At 40.4% G+C, this 16555-nt stretch overlaps 1 protein-coding gene across 1 annotated transcript in view; it reads right to left on the minus strand.

The window, feature by feature from the left end:
* The window catches only part of MICU3 (mitochondrial calcium uptake family member 3), a 52880-nt gene extending 41862 nt beyond the window's left edge, over window positions 1-11018 (minus strand). Inside the window, exon 1 of the mRNA XM_041402600.1 lies at window positions 10873-11018. The gene's annotated coding sequence lies outside the window, so the exon portion shown is untranslated. The remainder of the gene's footprint in view (window positions 1-10872) is intronic.
* Window positions 11019-16555: the final 5537 nt, after the last annotated feature.

Genomic DNA, 16555 nt, shown 5'->3' on the forward strand with positions numbered 1-16555 from the left:
AGGACAAAAGACTATTGACTGTATTTCTCTTTCTGGACTGTCTCTAGTTCTCTTGAAATCATTGCTCCACATTGTATGTGTGAAAATGTTTTGTTTCAACAAACAAACCTGTCATAGAAAGTAAAATTAAGAGAAAGGTCAATACAATAATTTAATTTTCAGTAGACTGCTCACAAATATTCTGCACTCCTGCCTGAGAACCACTTCTAAATCAGGGCTTCATGGTTTTTACAATTGTCAAATGATTACCAAATTAAATATAGGGAGAAAAAAATAGTCTAATAGCCAGACCTATAAAGTCATCTTAAAATGACAGAAAGAAGCAGAATTCTTTTCTAACGTACCCACATGCAAGACAAAATATTTCTGTCCTATCTCACTGTTCGAATATTTTGGTCTTACTGATCCTTCAGCAGTCCAGTGGCATTCAAGCTATGCCTTCATGTGGGAAGTACACAAGTCAGTTGTTTTGACAGAACTTGTAGTGACACAACTGATTATTCCCGTATTTGAAGTTTAATAATCTATCTTTTTTTTTGAAATGTATGTTATTTTATCACTATCAGAAACATGCTCATGAATACAGTCAGGTTGTAAACACAAGTAATAAAGCAATATTTCTGCTTTGCAAAGCAGAAATAAGCAGTAATAAAGTCAATTTTCAGAAAAGAAACAGCTTCAAGGCCGTATTACACACACTGTATGTATAATAAATTGTGATCAGTCATAATCAATCATACACAATCATGGAAATCTCTAGATAATGTAACTCTCAAATATCATTTTACTTTTGATCACTGTCAGTATTTAGAGAGCATGTTGAGATTCTTTGCACTCAAGAAATTCTCACTGTCTCAGGTACTACTGTTTAATATTTCGCTTGAGACACTCAGAAAAATATTTGCTAAATTCTCAGACACATATTTCAATATTATCTTAAGGACTCATGCTCCTACAAGTATAAAATAACATGCTGCAAACATGGAATTTTGAAGACATGCTTAAAATTTATGCATGTCACTACTCAGGTCTGCAAACCTTTAATTTCTGCCTCATTTTTCACTCTAGTTTCTCTCTGACTATATGGAAATGCCAATATTTCATGCTCTGGCTCAAAATCATGGTAACCTGATATGAATATGGAGCCCCCCATGAAGAAGAGCACCTCCCTAAAGGCCCAATACCTGCATGACCTTGTTCTGGTGCTTTATGTTCACTTTTCCAAGCATCAAACTGGATAAGGGAACTGCTCCGACTGAGAACTTTTCTACTGGTGGTAGAAAAGCTTTTTAACTTTTTAAAGTTTAAAAGTTTTTATTTTTAAGCCGGATAGATGCCTGGGTCTACCCCACAAAAACAGTTATTTGTTTCAAAACCTAGGCCACAGGAGCTTACAGATTATGAAAAAAGGAAATACCACCTGTTCCAGCAGCAAGCTCCACCTACATCAAGTGAGGGAAAACGGTGGGCTTAAGCATTATTTTATTCCAAGGAGTAAAACCACCACTTTACTTTGAACTTGGTGGATTGATCTGAAAGAATCAAAACAACTTCTTTCAGTTATTGATCCAATACGAATTTAAATAAACATAAACAAGGCTTAATACGTATTGCATCACCGATCCATACACTGAATGCCCAAATAAAAGCAAAGTTTGGCTACAGAAGATTCCAGGCACACAATCAGCAAACTGACAAATAAAACTTTCTTTGGAAATAATATTTTTTAACCAGATTTCTTTTCAGAGCTTTATTGCTTCTATTATGCTTAATAATTTATCTATCATGCAGAACATTTTCTCTTGTATAAAAGCCGTAATTATTGGGAAGTAACAAATATTCTAAATAAAAACCAGGACACTGTAAAATATTACCTCAATTTGCACTTCTTCAGGCATTCATTTAAGAAAATAATCTCAACACATAACAATGAAGCATCTTCTGTTTTCTCCAACATTTGCAAATGATAATGCAGTGAACCAAGTATGAAAATCTTAGTGACACCACCAATTGCTCTTGATTGATTTATTTCACATTTATGCCCATCTTGGGCAATCTTACTGTAGCAATGGACACAACGAGCAGATCTCCACTGAGGACAGGCAGAAAGAGTTGGAATTGTTCAGTCTGAAAGAAGTCAGGGAGACCTTAGAGCATCCTACCAGGATCCCTACAGGGGATCTGCAAGAGAGCTGGAAATTACTTTTTACATGGGCAGGTAGAGATGGGACAAGGGAGAATGGCTTTAAACTGAAAGAGGGTTGAATAAGATTAGATCCTAGGGAGATATTCCATACTCAGAAGAAAAGAATGGTGGTCAGAATCTGGTACAGGTTGCCCAGAGAAGCTGTGGATGCCCTGGAAGTGTTCCAGGCCAGGTTGGACAGGGCTCTGAGCAACCTGGTCTAGTGGAAACTGTCCCTGTCCATGGCGGGGGGGGCTGGGAACTAGATGATCTTCAAGGTTCCTTCCAAACTATTCTACGATTCTGTGAACAAGACACAGAAAGTAGAATACCAGGGAAGGTACTGTTAGTGGAGGAATGAACAAGATTCTCTAAGTTTCCGATTTCTATTTGAAGTTTCAAGAGCTTATCCTGACTAAATCTCTCTGTGATTAGCAAGTATTTTCAAAAACTTTCATGAAAGCACATCTCTCTGACAAATAAATGAAGGTAGATTTTTTTATGCTACATGTTTACTAATCCTCTTGGCAATCATGCCTACTAATTATCATGATCTTGTCTCATGTTACAATTCTATGTCTTTTAAAAAAAGACGCCCATTTCCATCACACAGAAAGTCAAAAATCTCCTAACAGCAGTTTTACCTTAATTATAGGCATAGCTGCTTACCTCTGGTTTACCTGCACATGTGCAGTGATCTGCTTTGTAATTAGAAATACGGGGGGAAAAGTCCACAGCTGAAACCAAGAATCTAGCTGGTAGACAAACCTGCCACCCTTTCAACTTCACAACCCAACAAGTAAACAAAGAGGCAAGACTGAAGGTTATAAGAACTCACAAACAATATATCATCTTTTCCCTATTCTCAAAAAAATTTAAGTGTTAACAGTTGCAATCAAACTTATGGTTATCATCCTTCTGTCCTTCTTTCCTCAAACTCTTGTACCTTGTTGCTCCACATTTCACCACATCCTCCTTTGCCACACTCCTGCAGAAGGACTGCAGAGAGAACAAAGCACCTGTTTTGGGTGTTTAAATCAGCTGAAGAGAAAAAATCATCTTGGCCTATATTCCTGATCCCCAACACAGAATTGTGTATACACACCTCCACTTCTCCCATGGAGGATATTTCAAAGCCCTTCCTAAAATGGATTAAATATATTCACTTGGGCAAAGGAAACAGAGGAAAATATTTTTTATTGAAACACAGTAATTAAAAATTAAATTGAAAACCAAACAGCAATTTGGCAGGGTACTTCTCTAAAGGAAGAGTATCATTCTTTGATTGGGTGTGATGTCATTGTCAATCTATGCTACAAACATATTACAAATACCCTAAAATATCTGGGAAAGACATCAAAAGTTTCACATATATTATGCAAATGAAAATATGATGACAATGCTTTCTCACTAACACGTTTCAATGACTTAATATACTTAATAAAAGCTCTTTTCTGCAAGTATTGTATTTAAAGAGGGCCACCTAAAGCTCTACTTGTAATAATACCACCACACGTGTCACAAAGCAGTGGTCCTTTAGATGAAGGTTTTTGTTATGGACAATTGGCATTTTTAAGTCAATCAACTTTGAAAGCATTCCTTACAGAACCTCTTCAGAGTGACACTCCACAGAATTTTCTCCCTCTATTCACAGCCAAAATTTAAGCTAATTCGTCACTCAAAACCCATTTCCATTTTCTCATGTGCTATGTCTATCAATAAGACAAGTCAAAATGCCCTAAAAAGCTGGTGTTCTCAGCAAACGTCTCCAGGTACTCCTTGAAGCATGAGCTAATCTCTATTTCTGGTCCCATGTGCCATGTTCATTTTACTGGCTGTCTTACCTCAGAAACATTTCCTTGCAGAATTTGGTAAAACATGAATAAACTTGTATGGCCTTCCAGTGAAATCCAGGCAATAACTTTATATTGTCCTAACACAATGCAAGGCCAAACACAGGGCACAAGACCATAGTGACACTGAAACAGCTAAAACTTTGCAGTAGTTATGACACTGAACTATCTGAAAATATCCAAAAATGACAATGATATGGCCCAAATTGACTGGGAGTAAGCTGCAGAAGATAAAGCAGTACCTCATTGCTCTTTTTATTAAAAAACACAAAAGAAATGTTCTTTGTCAAGTGTGAGCCTTGTGTAACACAAGGTAAGTAATAAGTAAGTTTTATTCTGTGACAAAATATCTAGTTTTCTCATAGAAATAAGCTTAAATGACAGATACAGGATTTTTGGAAATTAAAAATTTGATGCCTACAAGCTCTGCAGAAGTAAGCTACAAGAATCCATTGTCAAAACACAGAGTAATACTCCAATTACCAGATTCTGAGCATATCCAGAAAAAATGCAACATGTTTTACAGAATTGTTAAAAATGTAAATTTTGTGTGTGCATGTGAGGCAAAAAACTCCAACAGTATCACATAAAATCTCACGATTTATTCCAAGTCAAATCAGTGTTCTCTTGCTTTTTCCAACTGAGATAAAGGAGAGCCTATTTTAGCTAAAGAAGCCAATGTTTACTACTAATGATACATTTTGCTTGCAGTCAAAAATATGTTTGCTACAGTAGTTTAATTTATTTCAAGTGAGTAGCTTCCTTTGAATTTTTGTTTGCAAAGTAATCTGTCTTCCATCAATGAGAATCTGTGCAAATTATTAAAATAAAAAGATTTTCAAAGCAACGCTGTTCCTAACTTCCTTCGTTTCTATTTGACTTCAGGCTTATTTAATATGCTCCCATGTAGATAAAAGTAGCACAATTCTGTTTTCATGCTGGGTGGCCAAAAGGTTAACCGTCAGGTTCCCAGTGTGGGAAAATCCCAAAGCAGACAAAATTGTTTTGATGCTTACTGAAGCTGTATTTCTAGCAGACTACTTAGATGTTGTACAGCCAACTGTAGTTGTTAGTTGATCCCGCTTCGCTCAGATAAGGACATTATTATATTATTTACAAGCATAGGAAGCTGGAATGCGTTTAAAATGCTGTAAAAAGGGCCACGTTCAGATGTAACTCTGGCACAGGAAATCACTGGGGTAACAACGTAACTGACATATCAGTCCTGCCTGCATTAGTTTCACAGGGGACCCACTTCACCTCTAGCAGTTCCCCAAGAAGCCTTAGTCAGTATGCATGCCCAGCCCCATATGTTAATATGTTTCACTGCATGCCACACCAAAACACACTAGTAGCTGGATCTGTCCATCCCAAACATGCACCATCCTTTCCTGTCATGAGGAACACACAGATAATGACAAAAGGTAAACCTTCCTTGTCCTTCAGCATGGCTCTCACCACAGCTGGCAAGCAGTATCCTTCTCAGGACTATGCTGATAAGGAGCTTCAGATGTGATCAGCCAAAGAGCAAACCATCTTCATACATTTGGCAACTGCCCTATGGCATGAAATGCACAATGCTTATGAAACAGCATTTGCTGCAAGTGGCTTTTGGAAAAGTGATGATTATGCATCTTTTGGAACAGCATCCTCTTTGAGCAGGGAGGAGAGCCTCCTCCCTAGGGGAGCATTCCTTACTTTTTGGAGGTAAAGTCTTGTTCTTCATTTCACAGAGATGGAAATACATGATGTAATGCACTTAGAAATGTGCTGCTATGAAAATACTTGACCCTTTGATTATTTTCACAAAGTGGGACTTTGACAGTATTGCTGAGATAGTAGGGAAAAATCCTTTGGAAACACCCTAGGTATATAGCTTTCTTCTGGAAATTAATGTGCCTTCAAGAAATGTGAAGTACTCAGTCCGTGTCTGTCTCTCCTTGCCCTTCTTTAGATTTTAAAATAATCTCTGAAGAGATTATTTCACAGACCATATATCCAAAAATTAAATAAGAGGCCTGGAGTTCACTACCTTTACATAATAACAACATGATTACATAGCAGGCTCTTAGGAGGACAAAGATGCATCAATGGTATTTCCAAGACCATTTCAGCAAGTTTTGCCAATGACACTGAACTTCAGGAAGTAAGGAACTAGAAGACGAATATTAACTCCTCTGAGGAACTCTGTCACTCTGTCAGAACAACAGTTCTTTCAAACAGATTCTTGCTCTGCATAACCATCTCCTAAACTTTAAAGGAGCTGTCTCTGCTAGCAGAGCTCTCCCTGTCTTCACTGAAACCTTTAGACACAAAATTAGGAGCTATGAGTACAGAATTTTACTTTGGTTCTTTGGTTATAAGGTGGCAACACCCTTGGAATTAAAACTGCTAGTTTATTATAGTGTCCAAGATTTCACTCCAAATAATCATACATAAAGCCCTAGGGTCCAGAGTTATTCTCAGAAAGCATCTGGGAAAAGGTAATCCTGTAGGGAGCTTAGCTTCCATGCAACTGCTTCTGCAACAAATCTTACTTTCCACCAGAACACCTCAAGTGTTATGCTTGGTCAAGCAAGCATATTTCTGCACTAAGCCTATGATCTTTGTCTGATCAAATAGTCTGCCACACCACAGACCCCATGCTGGTGACACATTTCAGAGTTTACGTGACTTTTGGCAAACAGCATTTTCTTACTCATCTGTACATAAATCACAAATCATTAGGTTTCATTCTTCAACAATTTTATAGAACACAGACAGTCAGACCATTTTGGCATTGTTTTTCTACAAGTCACACAGTATCATATGCATTCTTTTTCCAGCTAGTCTCAAATTATATGCCTCATTTCTGAATTGGTTAAAAAGGTTTCACATCAACATCTGTGTAATCATCACTATTAGTCCTGGAATCTAAAACCCCTTTTAAAATTTCCTGTCTCATAAATCATAGAAGACAGTAGTAGGACAAAGCAACCAACTATCAAGACATATATTATAGATATATATTATACCTTTATACACTTAAATATTCTGTCACTACTGCCAAGCATTATTTCAACTCAGTGACAGAATCTGAAGAAAAGTCAGCTGTAGGGATAGTAACTGGGGCTAGTACAACTCTCAAAATACTTTCACAGGCCATATGAACATTATGTGCAAGCAGGTGGCCTGCCAGGAAAGAAAGATGTTTTTTGAGAGCCAAAACGTAAATTAAGTTTATCCCTGTATTTTAGTGTTTGGGAGTATCAGAAAACTATTCTGCTGTCCACTGGAGCTGCCTGGATGAAACAAGAAGGCTACTTCACTTATTACATTTTTACAAAAATTCCTCTGAGGAAGTCAAAAAGCCATATGGGAGTTCAACACCAGGCATTGTACTGATTTTGGCTGGGATAGCTAACTTCACAGCAGTCAGTATGGTGCCATGCTCTGGATTTATGACCGAAAGTGTGGATAACACAGACATGTTTCAGCTGTTGCTGAGCAGTGCTGGCACAGCGTCATGGCTAATCCTGCCTCCCACATTGTCCCACCACTGAGTCGTCTGGAGGTGCACAAGAAGCTGGGAGGGGACACAGATGGGACAGCTGACCCCAACTTACCAAAGGGAGATTCCACACCATACAATAACTGTGCTTGCTAATAAAAGCTTTGGGGAAGACAGAGGAAATGGACACACACATTCAGTGCATTTGTCTTCCCAGGTCTCCATTACATGTAATGGAGCCCTGTTTGCCTGGGGACGGCTGAACCCCTGCCTGCCCACGGGAAGCAGTGAATCAATTCCTTGTTTGGCTTTATTTGCGTGGCTTATTTTCCTTTGCTTGTGTGGCCTTTACTTTGCTTGTTAACCTGTGTCTATCTCAACCCACAAATTTTCTAACTTTTACACTTGCAAGTCTCTTTCCCATCCCACTGCTAGAAGACGAGGGAGTGGCTTTGTGGCACCGTGTGGTGCCTGCTGGCCAAGGTCAACTACAGTGCTGGAGGTGAGACAGCTGTAACTACCCTGAGTATCTGAATACTTTACACTGTGATGCTGTCTTCAGTTTATAACTGTGTTAACCTTTAAAAATGAAACTATCCATCCTCAATTAATGTTTCAGAATGGATTTAAAAAAAAAATAACAGAAAATCTATGGGAGGAAATAGATTTCCTCCGCAGAATACTTACAAAAATTTTAAGACTCTCTGTCAAGAGAGTTTATACAAATCCATATTATGGCTGTCTTAAAGGAAAGAATTTCAGGTTTTGCAAGGGCTGGTCCCTTTACTGTCAGTACTGGGGTCTTTTTTAGTGGTTCTTCTGTCCCCCAGGGGTGATCTAAGAAACATTTGGTGTAATTGCTTCTACCAGCTGCTGTAGATCTCTATACCAAGACACTGACAACAGAGACTCCACTTCCTGCTTCCAGTGATCTAAGTAAATAGCATTTGAGAAAAGCATGCTGCTAGAAGAGTAATTAAGGAAGAAACGTGCAAATGAAAACATTAGGATGAAGTAGAAGAGTGTGGCTTGGATGGAGAGAGGAAAAAGAAAAGCCATTGCATGATTCGCTTTGGTGGAATGAAAAGAAGCCTGAGATTGGAAATGAAACAGGGAAATAGGGAAATTTTAGAAACTAGAAAACCCCAGAAAGCAGTGCCAGACTTTATGCACCAGGAATAAAGAAACAACCAAAAGCAGCTGGAGAGGATTCCAAGATACATGAGCCTCATCATTTTTTGCTGGTCAGTACCTGATAAAACTGTAAAAACATCCTAGTAAAACATGAACCACAGTTCCATCAACTCATCTATACAGAATCTGCGGGTTATCATTCTCCAGTGATTACTCTAAACACATCTGACAGTAGATCCAAGAGCTCCAACCTTAATCCTAGTAAGACTGACACCTTTATGACTTTTCATGACAGAATTTTCTACTTTCAAAGTTATCAGACTTAAACTCTTACACACTATTAAAGTTGAAAGCTCAGCACTCAAAATCAGGAATTAAAACATTACTGCCCCTCAGGCAACACTAATTCAGCCTTCTAACAAAGGATGTTACAATACAATACCATTGCAGAATACCATGAATAACATTCAACACAATTTGAACATGATATTTGCATCCTTTTTTCTATCTCTGGAGATGTTTTAGAAATCTGTAGTGAAAGAGTTGGTGTTCATCACAGGTCTAGAGGGCAATTATAAATGGATAACAGACACAGCTTATGGTCAAACTACTCATGGTAGTTCCCTGTCTAGATTCACTTACAAACTATGGTCTTTCCCCACAAGCCACTCTGCGGAACAAGAGTCAATAATAAAAAACGCACAGGAACCCACAACCTCAGACCAAAAATGTCACAGCTATTTGATCCTCATTTTTAGGGGGCTTTAATTGAAAGGATATTTTTTCAGGAATCCTGAGCACATAGGCATGCGATTGGAAATCAATTAGACCAATCATTCAAAAATAAAAACCTGCAACGTAAAACTAATATTCTCAGATGTCAGTCTGGATTTAGTCTACGCAATCTGAGTGGACATATTTCAAGTTAATCTTTCAAATTTTCTGCTATGCAAATAGAAAGCCAAATTAATTAACAGCCCTCCACCATACAGGAGTAAGGTGTTTCAAGACAGTTACTGCCTATACCTATGTATACCAATATTTTTTAAAAAATAGGTATACATAGGGATTACATTTTCTAATTTTTTTTAGTTTTACATTAATTAAAATATAAACTTAGTTCTTAATTTTCAACCTCAATGCTTTTATAGTGATGTGTGTGAAAATTCATAATCATACATCCAAGTAAATTCACTGACTTTCAAAGGTACAGCAGCAATATCTACCTTTAAAGAAAACTGACCGTTAACACTGGCTAAGTAAAACAATGTAAAGTTCTGACAAAACAAAACACTATGAAAAACTGAAACAGTTTGTCTTCAGTCCTCTGTGCCACAGTAACACACTCCAGTTACGAGACCATGAATAATCAAAAATAACCAATTCAACTTCTCTTCATAGGGGATGCTGCCAATAGGATCTGCCTCTGAGCTACCAATGCAGGGCAAAAGGGCGAACAACATTCATACCTAGGCACAAGGCCTCCACTGCAAAAATGTAGATCCTGTTCTCAAAGACACTATAAAATAAACTCGGTATAGAGAAAGCAGGCCATCTGCACCACAGACTTCCAGTCTTAGGAGATGCCACTGTGACAAACTGCCTAATCACAGCTCTTGACATTTTGAAATGAAAAAAGCCCCATCCCCATGATTACCATATATTACACAGGCTGCGGTGCAGGAGCTCATCCTTATCACAGGAAACTTCCATTTTCCAAGTTAATGTGTTTCTTGTTACCCCTGGTTACTCAACCGGTGTTTTCGCTGAATTAGTCGAACCGAACCGTTATTTGTCACAATGCTGTCACTTATGAAATTCAGTGTAATCCTTTCACTCTGCAGGAAATTTTATATTAGAAAGGTAATAGTCCTAAGCACAAATCGCAAGTCAGGGCTTGCGCTGCCAGGAGCTGTTCCATTTGCAAACCAGCGTTTTCTATTAAAGAAAGATTCGACCAGGACAGCACCTGAGGCGAAACGCAGGGTTCACGCTGCGAGCGCAGCCAAGGCGCGCCAGTGCCCGCGGCCGCGCTCCGGTGACAGCCCGTCCCTCCCGATGGCTGACAGCTCCTGCTGGGGCCCTGCCTCGCCTCCCGGCCCGGGGCTGCCTCCACGCAGGGTCACCTCTGCGCCACAGCCCGGGGAGCGCCCTCCCGGAGAGCGGCCCCGGCAGAGCCGGCTCCCTGCGAAGGGCGCGCACACACCTACCGTCACCGTCTCCTTGGCAGCGGCCGCCACGGGGATGGGGAGCAGCGCCCGGGCCCCGCCCGGCTCGGCGGCTGCCGGCTCCCGGGAGGGCTCCCGCCGCCGCTCGGACAGCCGGTACCCCGCGAACCCGGCGAGAGCCGCCCCCGCCGGCGGCGGCGCCAGCGCAGCAGGGAGCGCAGGGCGGCCATAGCCCCGCTCCGCCCCAGCGCCCCGCGCACCGAGCCCCCGGTGCCGGCAGAAGCCTCGCGAGAAGCGGGGAAGGGGGTGGGGAACCGAGCGGGCCCTGCAGTCCCCGCCCCGCCCCGCGCCGCCGCCGGGCTGCCCGCGGGCGCTGCTCCGCGCTCCCGGGACAGGCGGCGGGACGTGGCCAAGTTAGCGGAGATACGAGGTGGCCAGACCGAGCACGGGGATCCGGCACGGAGCTGGACCCGCGCAGCGTGAGCCAAAGTGGCGGGGCAGGGTGCCGCCTGGGAGCTGCCGTGAGCGGGGCGGGCTGTGCGTGCGCCTCGCTGCCTGCTGCGCGCACGGCGGGCACCGCGTGTGCTCCTCAGCGTGCCCCCGAGCCCCGCTCCCGGGGCAGCGTGCCGCACCGTGCCGCCGTGTGTCCTTGCCGTGTCAACAGCCTCTCCTCTGATACCTATTCTTGGCGACAGCTAGCTTCCTTTGCATAATCAAGAACTCGTTAAAGACCCGTTGTGAAAGCTGAGCATGGTCTTTTGTCTCTGCTTGATATTGATGGGCAAAAAATCTTGTCAGTCTTTTCATGTTAGGGCATTCTTCCATGGTACAACCTGCATCACAGCCTACATTACCTTGAAACTTTATGAACTGCACACAAACATTTCAAGACACAGCACACCTTATGGCGCTTTTTTTTTTTTTTTTTTTTGCAATGGTACGGTCTCAGTCTTTTTCTTTTTTACATAAGTACATTTCCCCCAAGTTTCAGCCACTTATCCTTTCCCCCCTTCCCCCTCGCCCAATCTCTAATGACTTTTTATATTATTATGAGCAAGATTTTGGAAAATATACAAATGATATTTTGATACCTTTTTAGACACTCTCATGCATTTTCAGTTACATTCAGTGGTTATGTCAAGGAGTCAGTGTGGCTATGTTTGTCAACTGACAGTCTGTCAGATCACACAACTGTAAGCATGGCCAAGGTTGAATTACCTCAGAGCTATGGCTGGAAAGGCAGGTATCTGGGCTGAGTGATGGATTTCCTGCATTTCTTTCAAAATTTTAGAATACTGTAAGCCAATTCATTAATCAAGTAATTCCCTTGACTTCATTATTCCCAACTGTCAAAAACTATTTTTGGTTGTTTTTTTGGGTGTTTTTTTTTTTGCTTTTTTTGGGTTTTTTTTGGTTTTTTTTTTTTTTTTTTTTTTTTTTTTTTTTTTTTTTTTTTTTTTTTTTTTTTTTAATGATCTACTCCTTTATTTTATAAATACTTTATATGTATGACTGCCAGGCACAATCCTTGTCCGCAAGTCTGAATTACATCTGTACTAAATTACTAAAGACCAATATAGAGACCAGCATTTAGGAGTCAAGGCAATAATAATTTCTGATGCTTAGCATGACTGAAACACGAATACTTGCAAGTAAATGACCAAGCATCCAGTCTGGAAAATTTTGTAGAATGTGGCTCTTGGATCTTATCAGTTCTAGCTGCCTCATTAGGAGACACCATTTACCGATAAAATTACCTTTTTCAAATAGTCTACCTTTTTGGTTTGACTGGAAGAGAAAACACTTTTGGTCAGTTTGGTGTCCCAATGTAAACCTGTCAAGAGCTCATCAGTCACCTGAACTGTAGTCATGAATCATGAGTTATCTCCCTGTTCACACTGTTTCCCTGAATTTAGTTAGCCACATTTTATTGACTTTTCAGTAACACCTTTAAGCTAAAATTTATTTCACTTCAAAAATCCAATTCACATCTGCAACTACTTACCCAGGTAATTTTAGGCAGAACTTCCCTGGTGAAGTGTTTGCTTAGGAACAAGAGCAAAATTTATTTGTGCAGCAAGTCTAAAAACATACACTGTCTGAACATCTTGCATGCCGAGATTCAGAAAGCATGTAATTTAAATAAGATTGTTTTAATCCAATTATTCACTTACAGGACTAATAAAAAAGCTGCCAAATTTGAGGTATTTGAATATTGATACATGGAAACAGTCTATTCTCAGTGGATGTGGCCATGTAAATTTGTGCTCATTGCAATAGCTTCTCTGTTGCATTCTGCATATATAAGGGTTATTCATGTGTGTCCACAAAAACAGAGACAGTAAGATCATGAATCTTAAAAAGCTCTATGAATTTTTGTCTTCAATTAAAGAAATAAAGCATGAAGGTGTAAGAACTTCCTTCCCATAGGAAAAAAAAATTCATTGTTGCTTTTTCCTCATCTGAGTTTTTTAAATAGTTAAATATAAATATACCTGTATGTATACATACCTGCTACTGTATCTGATCAGAAGAGAAAGTTTTCAATGTTTTTAAAATCTGCATGTATCGCATTTTAAAGGTCATCAGATTATGGCCTAATTTGTACATGGAACCTTGGAAATGTTCTGTTCTTTTCTTCCTGTTGAAGTCTGCACAAGTACATACCTTTTTCACTCAGACTTACAGGGCTTAGAAAGGCACTCATTGTAAATTGTGCATGTTCTGCTCACCTTCCTGAAAGCAGAGAACCATATTTTTGTGTCCAAATCTGAGAAGAATCTGAAACTGGCCATGATACGTAGGTATCTCCAGCTGGACATATCTCTTTGTGTGCTTCTCCATGGTTTTTGTTCCACCAAACGTTTGCTTTCTTATGTATTCATGAACCCTCCCTTTCCAATATTTTATTATATCATTAAAAATTTATGGCTGGCACAGGACTGTTGTGAGGGAGTTCTAAAATTAACAAAGGTGCAATAAATTGTAGGACCTAAAGTTTTATAGCTAACAGGAGTTTTATAGATATGTAGATCGATCTGTCTCTCCATATATGTACAGACTATCTATGAAAAATTTCAGCCATTACATTCTCCACTCCTTTGGTAGCCACTAGGTTCTGCTTATGACAACATGCTATTCTTAGGAAATATACAGTAATTGTATTGTCTATAGAAGTCCTAACTACTTGCTATGGAAATAAAAACTTGACCACATATGTATTTGTTCAATGACACTGAGAGTGCCGTCTCTAGGAAGTATACGTAGAGTCGATTAGATTGTACTGTATACTTTAAGTTGAATTATGTACTCTTGTAAAAAAACTCTTCAAAATTATTTAACTTCCCATGGTATAGTTTCAGAAGGTGCAAAAAAAAAATCTTTAGCGTTATCTTTTCCTGTCACATGGCTAGTGCAAACACACACACAAAAAATCTTATCTTTTTGTTTCTTTTCTGGTACTTTATAAAACAGCATAACCGGTTTAGTTCCCAGACATTAAAGACTCCACTCAGAAAAGATCAGTATTATGTATTCCGCTCTACTTTAAATGTTCCCATTATATAACAGGAAAGATTTAGCCATAAGGGTCTTTCAGTATGTGATTGCTGAGGACTTTTTTTTTGTTCAAAATAACCCCAACCCCTCTCTACGGGAGACAGTGAACGTTATCTGAGCTGTAGACCTCTCTACTGTTTGTAGGAGTCAAGGGTACTGCTTGGACCCAGGAACAGTATCTATATGGGAGCATCTTTAGGCTTAGAACAATATACCTCCTACCATCCTGCTGCATGTCCTGCAACTTAACAGCTGTGATGAGCAGTTTGATCTTGACCTGCCAATCATGTCAATAAAAATACTTGATGTTTGTTTCAAACGTTTTTGGTGTATTTGAGTAATCAGTGAACAGGCTATTTGAGAAATAGGTGCCATATAGATTATTCAACTTTGATCTATTTCTTTGATTTAGCACTACAATTAAGTAGATTTGCTTCAAAGAGAAAGCTCATTGGTTGATGTTTTACACTGATGTGATAATGTTTACACAGATGTGCTTTGAAATCTTGATTATGGTGGATTTTTGGGTCCCACCACATGACAGGCTCCTGTTATCTGAAAGGTAAAATAATATAACATCTATCTGTAACTGCCTTCAGAACAGGTCTGCCTGTGCTCTCCTCTGAGGTGATTTATCTGATCATTGTATTTAGCATTAATTTTTTCAGTTTTAAATCCCTCCACAGTAAATCACTTGCTTTAAAGCAGCCTTTTTATAATTCAGGTGCACACAGGGGCAGTACTTAGGACTGCAATGATGAAAAGGTGTCGCATTACCTGCTTTAAAGCACCTGCCAATTAATTAGCCCTATACTCTCCATAGCAAATAAAGGTAAGCAGTCAAATCCATTTGATCTCTCAGATTTAGACTGTGACTGAAAAGACCATGAAGCAAGACGGGAGAACTAATCTCTCATGATTCTCTGCAACTTTTTTGTTTAAATGAAACCTTAAACCACCAAATGATTCTCTTGAACTTTTGAAAGAATTAACTATGAAAGATCTTTACATTTTATACTCTAATACCATGTTTTAAGATTGGCAAAGAACTGCATATCTTAGATGCTGAGATAGGTCATGTCATTTAAGCCCTAAAATTCATTAGACTTTGCAGAAAAGGCAGGAAAGATGGCAAAAGTCAAACTCTTAGATTTAATGTAGCATTGTTTTACCATTGGTGAATATGTTTTCCACCAAAATATATTTTCCTATGTGAACAATTCTACACATGAAAAAAGTGCACGTGTTTCTCTGGAACAAGACAACAAAGTCCCAAACGGATTAAAAATGTTGTAGAACTACAGGAGGGATCTTTCATTAGATAATATTGCTAATTTATTATGCTCACAGACCTTGGCTAAGGGCCCAATGAAAAACCCCAAAGAAGATGGGTTAGGGTCACAATCTTTCTTCTTCTCTGCAAAAGTTTTGAAAATATTTATCCCAAACGATGGGCCTGCCCATTTATGTTTTTAAGACCTCTTGTCAATACCCAAATACTATAGATCAGTTTAGTGTCACATTAATGATAAATGCGAGGGAGAATTTGCAGAGGGAAAGCACCTCCCTGACTATGCCAATTTCTTTAGAAATTCCCCTCCTTGTAGTTGAAGCGATAAAAGGGAAGCGTAATGCATGTACATTTTATTAGCCTTTTAGAAACAGGGAGTAAAACTGTCAGATCTTCGGGTTTTTTCTTTCATGTGTGTCTGGGCAGGTCTAACCCTCAGGTAACGCCCTTTCTCCTTCTTCCCTCCTGCCTCTCCTTGCACCTGTCCACGTAATGCTCCGGCAGCTCCCGCCCGTCCCCCGCTGCCCGCTCCGCGCAGAGGCCGCGCCCGCGCCCCCGCCCCCGCCGCGCGTGTGCGCGCCCGGCAGCGCGCGGGGGCGCGCCCGGAGCCCCCTCCCCGCCGTCACCGCAGATCAGAGGAAGGTGCGAGGGAAGGGGGAGCCGGTTTACAATTTCAAACGCGGCCTCCCCGCAGCGGCTTCATTAGCATATGTCAGGGGACCGCCGTATATATATACACACGCGCGGGGCTGATGAACAGCACCCCGCCGCCCGGCTCGCACCGCCTCGGATCAGCACGGCTCGGCTCCGTTCCGTTCCGCTCCGCTCGGCCCTGCCGGCTCCCCATGCTTGGGGCTCCGCCGCGCACCCCCACAT

The sequence above is a fragment of the Onychostruthus taczanowskii genome, unplaced genomic scaffold (assembly GCF_017590055.1).
Source record: "Onychostruthus taczanowskii isolate IOZ18803 unplaced genomic scaffold, ASM1759005v1 scaffold2, whole genome shotgun sequence".
Classification (NCBI taxonomy): domain Eukaryota; kingdom Metazoa; phylum Chordata; class Aves; order Passeriformes; family Passeridae; genus Onychostruthus; species Onychostruthus taczanowskii.